Source organism: Cetorhinus maximus, chromosome 29, assembly GCF_964194155.1.
Source record: "Cetorhinus maximus chromosome 29, sCetMax3.hap1.1, whole genome shotgun sequence".
Lineage (NCBI taxonomy): Eukaryota > Metazoa > Chordata > Chondrichthyes > Lamniformes > Cetorhinidae > Cetorhinus > Cetorhinus maximus.
In genome coordinates, this window is record NC_135907.1 from 17,167,960 (window position 1) to 17,180,425 (window position 12,466).

Below are 12,466 nucleotides of genomic sequence, written 5' to 3' on the forward strand. Positions count from 1 at the left end.
CCGCTAGAAAGCTCAGACTCAAGGTATAGAAGCATTTAAGGAGAAGCTAAATAAATGCATAAGGGAGAAAGCAATAGAAGATTATGCTAATGGAAGGAGGCTTGTGTGGGGCAAAAATACTGGCATAGACATATAGGGCCAATGAACCTGTTTCTGTGCTGTAAATCTACATATTTGCATGGGAATTTCTTTCAGAGGCAATAGGCTGGGAATTAAAATCAGCTTTTTATACACTATAAACCTTTCATAGTACCTTGCCTTGGCAGCATTCTTTATGTGCATAAGTTGACAGCAAGTAACAGCAGGATATTGCACCATTGGAAGCATCATTGCCAAGTCTGATTCTGTCCTGAATCAATTCTCAAATGAACGTTTTTTAACACAGAGCACTGATAGTGATCAGGCCCATTAGTTAAAATGATGAAATGCGAAACAATAATTGTGTGCCTTTTAGTTTCGTCTTCATGCGGTATAATACTGTGACATGGTCCCTATCTTCTTGAAATTGTGGCCAACCCCCTTCTTCACAAAATGTCACCCCCAAGTCTTTAATTCTCACCAATTACCAGCCCCATTTCCAAACTGCCCTGGTTTTCTAAAGTTCTACTCCATGTCGTTGCCCTGCAACTATACTCCCACCTCTCCTGGTTTTAAACCTGAGGATCCTTCTTCTACTCCATCCAAAGCCACTGAGGCCAAAGTCACAAGCAGTGTCCTGTAAAATTATGGCCATGCAAACATTCATGTGCATTAGGAGCAGGAGTAGGTCATTCGGCCCCTCAAGCCTGCTCTGCCATTTGATAAGATCATGACCGATCATGGGTTGTAGCCTCAACTGTACTTTCCCGTCTACCCGCTATGCCCTTTGACTCCCTTGTCTTTCGAGAATCTATCTAACTCAGCCGAATATGAACATATGAATTAGGAGGAGGAGTAGGCCATTCAGCCCCTCGAGCATGCTCCACCATAAGAGAGTCTCCTCATAAAATTATTGCTTTAGATACCGTCACCACCCCATCTTGTATCAGTGCCTCTTGTCTGAACTTACTCTCTGTGGCACTGCTCCTTCCTGGTGGTGATCCCAATGAAAATAGTTTGGGAGTCACTTTGTGAAACTCCACCCTAAGTGCACCAGCCCATTAGCAGTGAGTGGAGTGGTGAAGAGAGAGCCAAACATTATTGGCTTTCTTCCATTACTGAGTGGAACCTCACAAAATTACTCCTTCTTCTCCTCTATTGATTTCTCCTCTCATGTCTACACAGTCCTAGGCCCAATCAGCTTCAGCTGTTTCATCAATGACCTTCCTTCCATCATAAGGTCAGAAGTGGGGATGTTCGCTGATGATTGCACAATGTTCAGCACCATTCGTGACTCCTCAGATACTGAAGCCGTGCATGTCCAAATGCAGCAAGATCTGGACAATATCCAGGCCTGGGCTGATAAGTGGCAAGAAACATTCGCGCCACACAAGTGCCAGGCAATGACCATCTCCAACAAGGGAAAATCTAAGCATCATCCCTTGACATTCAATGGCATTACCATCGCTGAATCCTGAGGATATCAATATCCTGGGGATTACCATTGACCTGAAACTGAACTGGACTAGCCATATAAATAATGTGGCTACAAGAACATGTCAGAGGCTCGGAATCTTGTGGTGAGTAACTCACCTCCTGCCTTCCCAAAGCCTTCCCATCATCTACAAGGTACAAGTCAGGAGTGTGATGGAATACTCTCCACTTGTCTGGTTGAGTGCAGCTCCAACAACACTCAAGAAACTTAGCATTATCTAGGACAAAGCAGCCGCTTGATTGGCACCCCATTCACCACCTTCAACATTCACTCCTTCCACCACCGACACACAGTGGCAGCAGTGTGTACCATCTACAAGACGCACTGCAGGAACTCACCAAGGCTCCTTACGCAGCACCTTCCAAATCTATGACCTCTTCCACCTAGAAGGATAAGGGCAGCAGACACATGGGAACACCACCACCTGGAAGTTCCCCTCCAAGCCACACACCATCCTGACTTGGAAATATATCACCGTTCCTTCACTGTCGCTGGATCAAAATCCTGGAACTCTCTCCCTAACAGCACTGTGGGTGTACCTACACCACATGGACTGCAGCAGTTTAAGGAGACAGCTCAGCACTTCTTTCTCAAGGGCAATTAGGGATGGGCAATAAATGCTGGCCTAGTCAACGATGCCCACATCCTGTAAATGAATTTTAAAAAGTTAGCTCGGGGGAAATCAGGGACCTATTCTTGAAATTCCAGCTTTACTATTTAAATGCTCCCCTGAGCAATACCATCTAGAGGTACAGAGTCAGCACCTCTGGTCCTGATTCTGTCAACATCTCTATTCGACATTTGAGGATAAGAAGATTAGAACTTTATTAAACTGTCCAGCCACAAGCTGGACTTCCCTCCTCACATCCATTACCATTTTATTCCACCTCTGTAACACCGCCTCTGGCCCCACCTATCTCAAAATCCTAATCCCTGTCTGACACCTCCACCCTCCATGAATTCTCAGCAAGCGACATTCATCCATCATCCCTGTGCCCACTGAACTTGGCTTCTGGTCCGGCCACGCTTCAAATTTAATTTCTTTCTATTCTTTATTGGAATGTCAGTGGTGCTGGCCAGGCCAGCATTTATTGCTCATCCCTATTGCCCTTGAGAAGGTGGTGGGGAGCTGCCTTCTTGAACCACTGCAGTCCTCCTGGTGCTGCTAATTCTCATCCTTCTGTTCAAATTACTGCATGGTCTCGCCCCATCCTATCGCTGTAACTTTCTCCAGATCTACAGCCTTTCGGGACCTCTATGCTCTTCCCATTCTGGTCTTTTGTGCATCTCAATTTCTACCACTTAACCACTGGACATTGTGCCTTCAGCGAGCAAGGCTCTAAGCTCTGGAATTTCCTCCCTAAACCTCTATTCGCCTCTCTCTTCCCTTAAGACACTCCTTAAAACCTACCTTTTTGACCAAGGCATCTGACCTAATATATATTGATGTGGGTCAGTGTCAAAGTTTTGTCTGATTCATGCTTCTTTGGAGTGTCTTGGGCCATTTCACTTTATCAAAGTCACAGTAAAAATGCAAGTTGCTGTTGATCTCTTTACCTTCTTATCTATATCAGCCATTTTTGTCAGTAAGATCACAGAAACACACAACACATCCATAGCTTCTCACCTGGGCTTGTCCATGCTCCACTTGTTGTCAGCTTTGCCTGTTAGTCCCTAACCTGACAAAGTTCATATCCTAAACAGCCACTTGCCCCATCCTCCATGGGTGCCTCCCACTCTCCAATGGACCTTAACCCTTGGCCCACTCATGACTTTTGGGGGAGATGATGGTATCGTGATAATGCCACTGGACTAGTAATTGATCCAGAGGCCCAGGCTAATGGTCCGGGGGCTCAGGCAGCCGGTGGAATTTAAATTCAATTAACAAGATATGGAATTAAAAGCTAGCCTTAGTAATGGTGACCATGACAACTATCATCCATTGTTGCAAAAACTCATCTGGTTTACTTAGGCCCTTTGTCATCCTTACCTGGTCTGAATCCAGACTCACAGCAATGTCTTAATTGCCCTCAGCTCAAGGGCAATCAGGATGGGCAACAAATGCTGACCTAACCAGTGACACCCACATCCCATGAAAGAAAAAAAAACTTCCTGCCCTGCCCCTTTACTGCTGTGTCAAGCAATAGAGCAGGAGGTATACACCACGAGGACCTGTACGTTGGTGCATGTTCCCCAAATATAATCCTGTTATTTGGTCTTGGCAAGAGTCATCTATACATTATAGCGTAACATACATATTGCTGGATTATAAAGCTCCCTAGTATATTGTCTAATAACACCATTTAATGGGTATCTTATACATCTTTTCCGTGACAGATGGTTGAGATTCCAAGCTCTACTCCAAGGCTTGGGCAAGTAACCTAGGCTGGTGTTCAAGGAAAGTACTGCATGAGAAGTGCTGAAGGTCTTTACCTTCCAATGAGACAAAACAAAGGCTGCAGTGTTCGGCAAATTTTAAAGATCGTACTATTTGAATACTAATATACAAATATAGTCCCAAACACACAATCTCTACCAGCCAGGAGAAGGGCAGCAGGCTTATAGGAACATCATCCAGCACCCAAGCTCACCTCCAGATCACACACCATCCTGACTTGGGACATATAATCACCATCTCTTCATTGTCACTGAGTCAAAAAAACTAGTAGCTCTCTATGTAACAGCACTGTGGGGGCACCTTCACCATCAGACTGCAAGAGTTCAAGAAGAAGGCCCACTATCACCATCTTCTCAAGGACAACTAGGGATGAGCAATAAATGCTGGGGTTGCTCACGATGCTCATGTCCCAAGAATGAATATCTATTAAAGGAAAGAGCCTGTTGATCAGAGTTTAATTGTTAGAAAATCCTTGCTACATGACTGCCTAATGCTGCACTTGCTGTCTGCTTCACTTGAGCTATGCTTGTTCTCTGACCTTTCCAAGGTATTGTGCCTGCCTTCCCCTTCCTCACAGCTAGACCAGGCTGAAGACCCTGCGTTGTGTGCACTTGTTCCAATTTTTTTTTAAGATCTGTGATGAAACGAGAAATCTTGAGCAGACAACATGGGCTCTACGCGTATCTCTTTTTGTAGAGTAAAAAATAATATACCGTGTGTAACAATTCACTATATGTTGCATTAATAATAAAGAGAATTTTTGTAGGTAAAGACAGCACCCAATGTTCGCAAAGTGCCACAAACAATAATCGTCGTTTGGTACTACAGAACTTGAGTATTGCTGAAAAAAGAGACATGTCGAAGCTTTTTGTCTTGCACTCATCAGGACATTTTGCAAGAATACCAATATAAGGGGAAAACAACAATTTATAATGTATGGGAAGAAAGTGCTGATTGGTTGGCAAGTGGACTCTGATTGGTAGAGGCGTCGCCATGGTATTCTTGCGAAGTGTCCTAATGAGTGCAAGACAAAAGCTTCAACATATTTCAGCAATACCATCAATAATGTGATAAATGATCAGATAATTTGTTTTTTGGGGCTGTTGGTTAAGAGATGAATGTTATCCAGGACACTTGAAGAATTACCCTTTGAATCATGCTGTAGGGTCTTTTACATCTACCTAACCAGGTTAAACATTTCAGCAGGAAGAAGATATGTCCAACAATGGAGGATTCCCTCAGTCTGGGTTATGCTGGCGTTGGTTTTGAACCTATAACCTTCTGACTCAGATAGCAGAGTATAACTGCTACCAGACAGCCAAGCAGACACTGCTTATAATGCATTTTGCATTACTGGGGTATGGCACTCCTGCATTTATTTAATACATACATTATCATCCTTTAATTCATTCCTGGATGTGGACGTCACTGGCAAAGCCTGAACTTATTGTTCATTCCTAAGCAATCTGATGCAACTTCAGAGGGGTGTTAAAGAGTTTTCCCCGTTGAGGTTCAAGCTCCTCTCCAAAACTTAAGCAAATATCCCAGGCTGGCATTGCAGCGCAATACCGAGAGAGTGCTGAATTGTTTAAGGTTTACTTACTCCATCTAACAGACAGAAAATAAAGTCTGCAGTGTTCACCATGGTGTGAGACTGGACTCACACACAGGTCAACGAGTCCAGGGAAGGGCAGCAGATACCCGTCCCTAAAGAATGTTGGTGAACTAGTTATTTTTTTTTAAGACATTTCCGTGGCTACTTCTGTTGTAAAATGCCAGCTTTTCCGCATGTTGGAATTCCCAAGCTGTCAAGAGGGGCCTGATCGGACTCACATCCCCTGGAATATTAGTCCAGGCCTTTGGATTACTAGCCCAGTAACCCAACCACGGCAATACAGTATCTTTGCTAAGGCGCATTGTTACCAACATGACTTAGACACACAAAAAAATTGGTGGACGGGAAGAGACCAGCTGGTCTGCCGAACCTACTCTATGGTGTCAGGGTATAAAAACCTACAACAATCACCTTCCCCCCCAACTCCAACTATCCACCAACCATGCAATCTGCCAGGAGAGGTGAAAACTACAGAAGGAAAGAAAACATTGGGTCGGTTTAGGGAAAGAAAACAAAATGTAAAACTGCAGTTAGCCTATTTCAGAAAAAAAATCAACGTGTGAAACAGTTTAAGACAATTGGATGATTTCAGATTTTCTACAAGTGCAAGAATTATTATTTTGACAAATGTTGGAAAGCTCATACAGGTCGATATTGGGTAAGTGCAGGGTTGGGCTCAGCTGTGATGCCACCGCTACCCACACCATCCCCCCGCCCCTCACCCCCACAAGCATGTAGCCCATTGGCATTGCTTGTTAAGTTTCCCACAGAATGGGGTCCTGGAAAGCCAAAGGCACATCTGGGACTGTACTCTGGCATAGAGTCAACACCTTAGGGGAAGAGGATGAGAAACAAAATATTCCATTAAAATATGTTAAATAACAAACAGATGAAAACAATTAATTAAACATTACATGGAATTTTACAGAACAGAAACAGGTCATTCAGCCCAATGCTGCTGTCTATGTGTTACAGGAGCCTCCTCCCACCTTAGTTCATCTTACCCCATCGACATGTCCTTCCATTTCTTGCTCTCTCATGCATTTATCCAGCTTCCCCTTAAATACTCTATTTCTTTCCCTAAGATATTGACTCTAATGCCAAAACAAAACATACTGAACTTGAGTATTGCTGAAAGAAGAGACAGGCTGTTGAAGCTTTTTGTCTTGCACTCATCAGGACAGAAGCAAGAATGCCAAATTTCAAAGTCAATTTATACTGCATTAGAAGGGTGCTAGTTGGTTGGCAAGTCGACTCTAATTGGTCAAGGCATTGTCATGGAGAATGTACCAGCGAACAATTGTCCCCCGTGCTTTTGTTTAATTCAAAAAGGCACAATACCTGGACATGTTCCTTTTGCGTGCAGGGAACAGGTCTCTGCGTTAGAATATACGAGGCTTCCAGCAAACATAAGTGAGGCACATTGTGAACCCAACTAATAATCTTAAACTGGTTGTTAGTGTAATTCTTAACACTCTCAGGATTGTTCAGCAAGTGCTGTCCAATTGCGGAATCACATCTGGCGAAAGGCATTATGCTATGAGTTTTGCAAGCACTGGCCGAGTATGGTCAGCACTCTGCCTAGTCCGAACAGCCAAAAAGATGTGCTGTATGAAACAATCCGCCAGTCGTTGAGCCATATGGCCTAAGTACCTAGTATCGTTCCGGCACTGAAATTCATATACCACATTACTCACTTGTGTGGTAGGAAGAATGTCTTTTTAGCTTGATGGTAGTATCCTGTTAGTGGAAAATACCACTGTGTTGCTACCACATAGTAGCAGCTTGAAACAGCTAGCTTCGCCTGCTGCTCAAAATTTGAGATACCTTACCCTTCCAGCATAATTTGAGGTAGACTAGGCACTTTTCACATCCAAAAGTGGCAGTCTTAGGCTTAAATTACCCTGTAAGGGTAAGGTACCTCAAAAATTTGAGCAACAGGTGAAGCTAGCCATTTTATGCTGCTACTATGAAGTAGCAACAAGAGCAGTATTTTTCACGACAGGATGCTGCAATCAAGCCAAAACAATGTTCTGCCTACGATACAAATGAGTAGGGTTAGGAATTTCAACACTGCTGCCATGCCAGGTATGTAGGCCCATACGTCCCAATGACTGGCAGATCATATCAAGCAGCACGTCCATTCGGCTGTTTGCAATAGGCAGAGTACTGACCATACTCACCCAGCCTGTGCTTGCAAAACTAAGAGCATAATGTCCAATGTTAGATGTGATTCCGTGATTGGGCAGCACTTCCTGAACAATCCCAAGTGTGCTAAGAATTACACTAACAACCAACTTAAGATGATCAGTTGGGCTCACACCTCTGGAAGCCTCATCTATTCATACACAGAGCCTGTCCTCTGCAATGCAAAAGGAACATGTCCAGGCATTGCGCTTTTTTTGAATTAAACAAAAGCATGAGGGACAATAGTCCCCTGGTACATTCTCCACGGCAAAGCCTCAGCCAATTAGAATTGATTTTCCAACAAATCAGCACCCCTTTTCTCATGCAGCATAAATTATTGCTCCCTTTAAATTTGGGGCAGGATTTTCTGCACCCGCCTGCGCTGGGATCTTCCGGTCCCGCCGCAAGTCAATGGATTTCTGGCTGGGGCACCGCCCACGACAGGGCCAGAAAATCCCAGCCCTGGCATTCTTGCATCTGTCCTGATGAATCCAAGATGAAAAGCTTCAACAGCATGTCTCTTTTTTCACCAATACTCAAGTTCTGTGCTGTCAAACGACTATACTGAACTTAAACAAGGAAACATGAGTGTAAAACAGATCGGAAAGACATGCATGTAATATTGATCAATGGTTGCCTAGGAATTTGTGCTACAGGATCAATGTGCAACTCAGTAAGTTTATCTCCCTTTGTGTATTAAACTGATCCAATTTACTGCTGTCTCGCACTATTCTGCCAACCAACTATTAACTCTACATGCAATGTGTAGTGTGTTATTACATAAAATGTATTCAGAAGCATTGTTATGTAATAAATAACTCAATGAGCCATCGAGGAAATAGGTTGTGCATTGATGCTGCACCTTTCACAACCACAAGACACCCCGAAGTGCTTTACAGTCAATGAAGTCATTTCAAAGTGTCATCACTATTGTAATGTAGGAAATGGAGGCAACCAAAAATGCAAACTACAAAGTCCCACAAGCTACAATGCACTAATGACCAGATAATCTGTTTTGTGATGTTGGTTGGGGGTAAATATTGGCCAGATTCCCTGGGACAACTCCCCTGCTCATCTTCAAATAACTGGCATAGGATCTTTTATCTGCCTCTGAGGGGGACTCAGAGTTTAATGTCTCATCTGAAATTCAGTACCTCCAACTGTGCAGCACTCCTCACAGCTGCAGTGGAGTGTCAGGCTGGACTGAGGGGCCTATTCCACTTTTCAAAATGCATGGCCCTGATTTTCCAGAGGTTTGCATGTTGTAGCTTCGACAGGAGGTTGACGGAAACAACAAACCCCGTGTATAAAGCACGTTTAGTGCAGTGAAATATCTCAAGGCGCTTTCCAGGCACATAATCAGACACAAATTGACACCAAACACAAGAGGGAGATATTAGAATCGATTACCACAAGCCCCATAGAAACAGAGTAGAGACTTTTAGCCATTCACACAATTTTTCCAGATGTCCTACCAACCTCCCACTGGAGAGTCTTGGCAGCAATTCCAGGTTATAGTTTTGCTTCAGTTGAGGACCCTCGTCTGCATTATTAACCCGGTGCTTGGCCAAGAAGGCAGGCATTCATCCTGTTCTGAGGCTGATGACAATGCTGCTCTGTAACCACCCAGTCACTCTTGATTTTTTTCTCTCCCTCACTCCCTCTGAGAATTTATCTGGTCTCCGCTCAGACCCCCTCAGACTAAAACCAGAAACTCAAGTGTATAATGGAAACAAACCCTTATCTTACCAATCGTGTAAGGACACACCAAAACACTGCTTCAGTTTTCTTGGTGTTCTTCAAAGTCAGAGACGTTAATGCTGGGGAAGGGAAAATATACTACATTTTCATTCCACGTCCATCTCAAGCACACTCGCGTCAAGCTACAGGACTATTAGATGCAGGTTATAACTCCCTCTACTCCACCCCAACAATGTGCCTTGCCCCCAATCTCAGAAAGACGCCCCCGGTGTACCAGTGCACCATATTTTTTCTGTTTTCCATAACCAGCCATCCTTTGACCTATCACAGTGAGATTACCAAATACAATGCCACCTTAGGGGCAGTTGCACACTGTCTATACTGTTTCAATTTTAAAATACTACCGCTACTGCATAGCTGTCCTGACAGAATGAGAACAGGAGACATAATGCAACAACAACATGTACTTACATAGCACCTTTAATGTAATAAAATGCCCCAGATGCTTCACAAGGGCATTGTAATACAAAATATAACACCACACTATGGAAGACGATATTACGACCGACAGATGACCAAACGCTTGGTCAAAGAGTTAAAGGTGCAGTAGAGAGGTAGAAAGGAGGTAGGTTTCAAGTTGTGTTTTAAACAAGGAAAGCCAGATAGAAAGGCAGACAGGTTTAGCGAGGGGATTCAAGAGTGCAGATAAGTTAGGAGAGTCCTCCTGACTATGTAATAAAATAAACCTAAATTACATAGAATTACAGGGTCTCCAGCAGAGAAATAGACCATTGGACCCAACTGGTGCACACGAGTGTTTATGCTCCACACGAGCCTCCTCACGCTATTTAATCCAACACGATCAGCTTATTCTTCTAGAATGTTGGTAACTGAGCTGGAACTAAAACTGAGAAACGGAAAAGATGAAGAATAGGCTGTAGCATATGTGAGATTAAAGCACAATGCAGGTATAAGTCAAATAAGCTGCTTACAAGGGGTTTTGATAAACTGGCAGGAGGGTGGGCAGCAGAGGACGCAGATTTAAAATAAATGGCAAAAGAACTCGGAGGAGATGAGGAGGCTTTTTTTAACAACTGCAAGTTGTTATGACCTGGAACACACTGCCTGAAAGGGTGGTGGAAACAGATTCAATAGCAAATTTCAATATGCAATTAGATCTACGCCTGAAAAGGGAAAATTTGCAGGGCGATGCAGAAAGAGCAAGGGGAGTGAGACAAACTGGAAAGCATTTCGAACAGCCGGCACAGGGATGATGGACAGAATGGCCTCTTTCTGCATTGTAAGATTGTGTGATTCCATCAGTAAGGGATACAGCACCACAGGGCTATGCAGGGAAAGTGAGACAGACTGTTTACTGTGTCTGACCAACATGGTCACTGTCTATTATAATGTTACATCAAATTGTTGGTTATATTAAAACTGTTACAACACCTTTCCATTTTACACATATATATATGTGTGTGTATGTATATATATATATATATACATGCAAATAGAAAAATGTTAACTGAACATCATACCACACTTGCCACATGCTACTCCTCAAAGAGAAATAACACTCTTTAAAGGGCACTGCATATTAAATATCCTAGGATATAATCATTCACGCGAAACTTGGAGATGCTTCAGAGACCAGGAGCCACACCAAAAAGCAAATTATTTACAATTGTTTCTGGCAATCGCGCAACGATTATCAAAGCGTCCACTCTCTCCCCTGAATCGACCTCAGAATAATAATTACATTAACTTGCAGAATAACTTTAAGCCCTGTTTCATCCATACGTCAAAAATAACCTTTCCATGGATTCCCCCAAAATAATTTTAATCCAACCTTAACATTCCAAACCACTTTTCCTATTCGCTCCCTGAACAAACTTTGACGTGGAATTAGCAAAAACAATAAGTAAATCTGCAACGTAATTTTTTTTTAAAAAAAGTACACCCAGCTACACATTGGTCTGATCCGTTCATAACATTCCGACAAAAACTGTTCGTTGCCTGGGTTGTAAAATCCGGATCCAGCCGTTATACAAGGTATCATTAACATTTGGGATTTAACTTGAAGCGAGTCTTCAGAACTACCTGAATCTAGCACCTTTGGATCACCCCACACACCTTTTCATTGGAAAACTAGCAATTACCCGATCCAAAAAAAAAACAAGTGCCCGTGATCATTTTAACATAATAATAATTTAAACCATTTTTCCTTACTGTGGTTATTTCCCCCACCCACCCCCATCAGTAAAATATTTGCATGTCAGAGACCAACCAAAAGGCCACAATTAAACAGCGTTTGGAGAGCCAAATAAAAACACAAGTATCAAACGCTTTAATTTCAAATAGGGGTGAAAAAAAATACTAAACACTTGTGTCCCCTCTTGGTGTCACCCAGCCAACACACGTATAGTCAAAGATGTTACAGACCTTTACGATGTGGAGCAAACTCCCACTTCGCACTCGGAGTTACAAAATCAAGGGTAACATTTTCAGACCATTTGTTACAATGTGCAACTAAGACCCACACAAAATAAAGACTCAGTTTTGCTTTTGATGCTGCGCCCCGCAGTTACATTTTCTGGCAAACGCCATGCCTAATTTGTGCTTCCTTTAAATAAAAAACATTGGGGGGGAAAAAAAAACACACAAATTTAAAATATTGTCATACTCAGCCTAAAGCTGGATGGGTAACTCCTGTTGTAGGCAGTCCTGTGTCTATAATGCTGTTAGTCAGTCTGCTTCTAAATATGAACTCCGTATGAATAAATAAGTTCTGGGAAATGCAAAAATGGGGCGATGAGTCTTTGTGACATTTGTTCGTAACATTAACGTCAACTTTGAACTTAATTCCCCAGAATGGGCTGTAGGAGTCTGGAGGTATCATGTACGCTAGGTTGCCTGGAAAGATCATTTAGAACATTCGTGGCAGGCTTGTCACTTCGAGTCAACGCCTTGTGTTTTAAAAAAAAGTTGC

General features: G+C 42.9%; 1 protein-coding gene across 1 annotated transcript in view; it reads right to left on the minus strand.

The window, feature by feature from the left end:
* Positions 1-12,256, minus strand: part of LOC144669308 (paired box protein Pax-6-like) — a 64,435-nt gene extending 52,179 nt beyond the window's left edge. The window contains exon 1 of the mRNA XM_078531668.1: positions 12,140-12,256. The gene's annotated coding sequence lies outside the window, so the exon portion shown is untranslated. The remainder of the gene's footprint in view (positions 1-12,139) is intronic.
* Between the last annotated feature and the right edge of the window lie 210 nt (positions 12,257-12,466).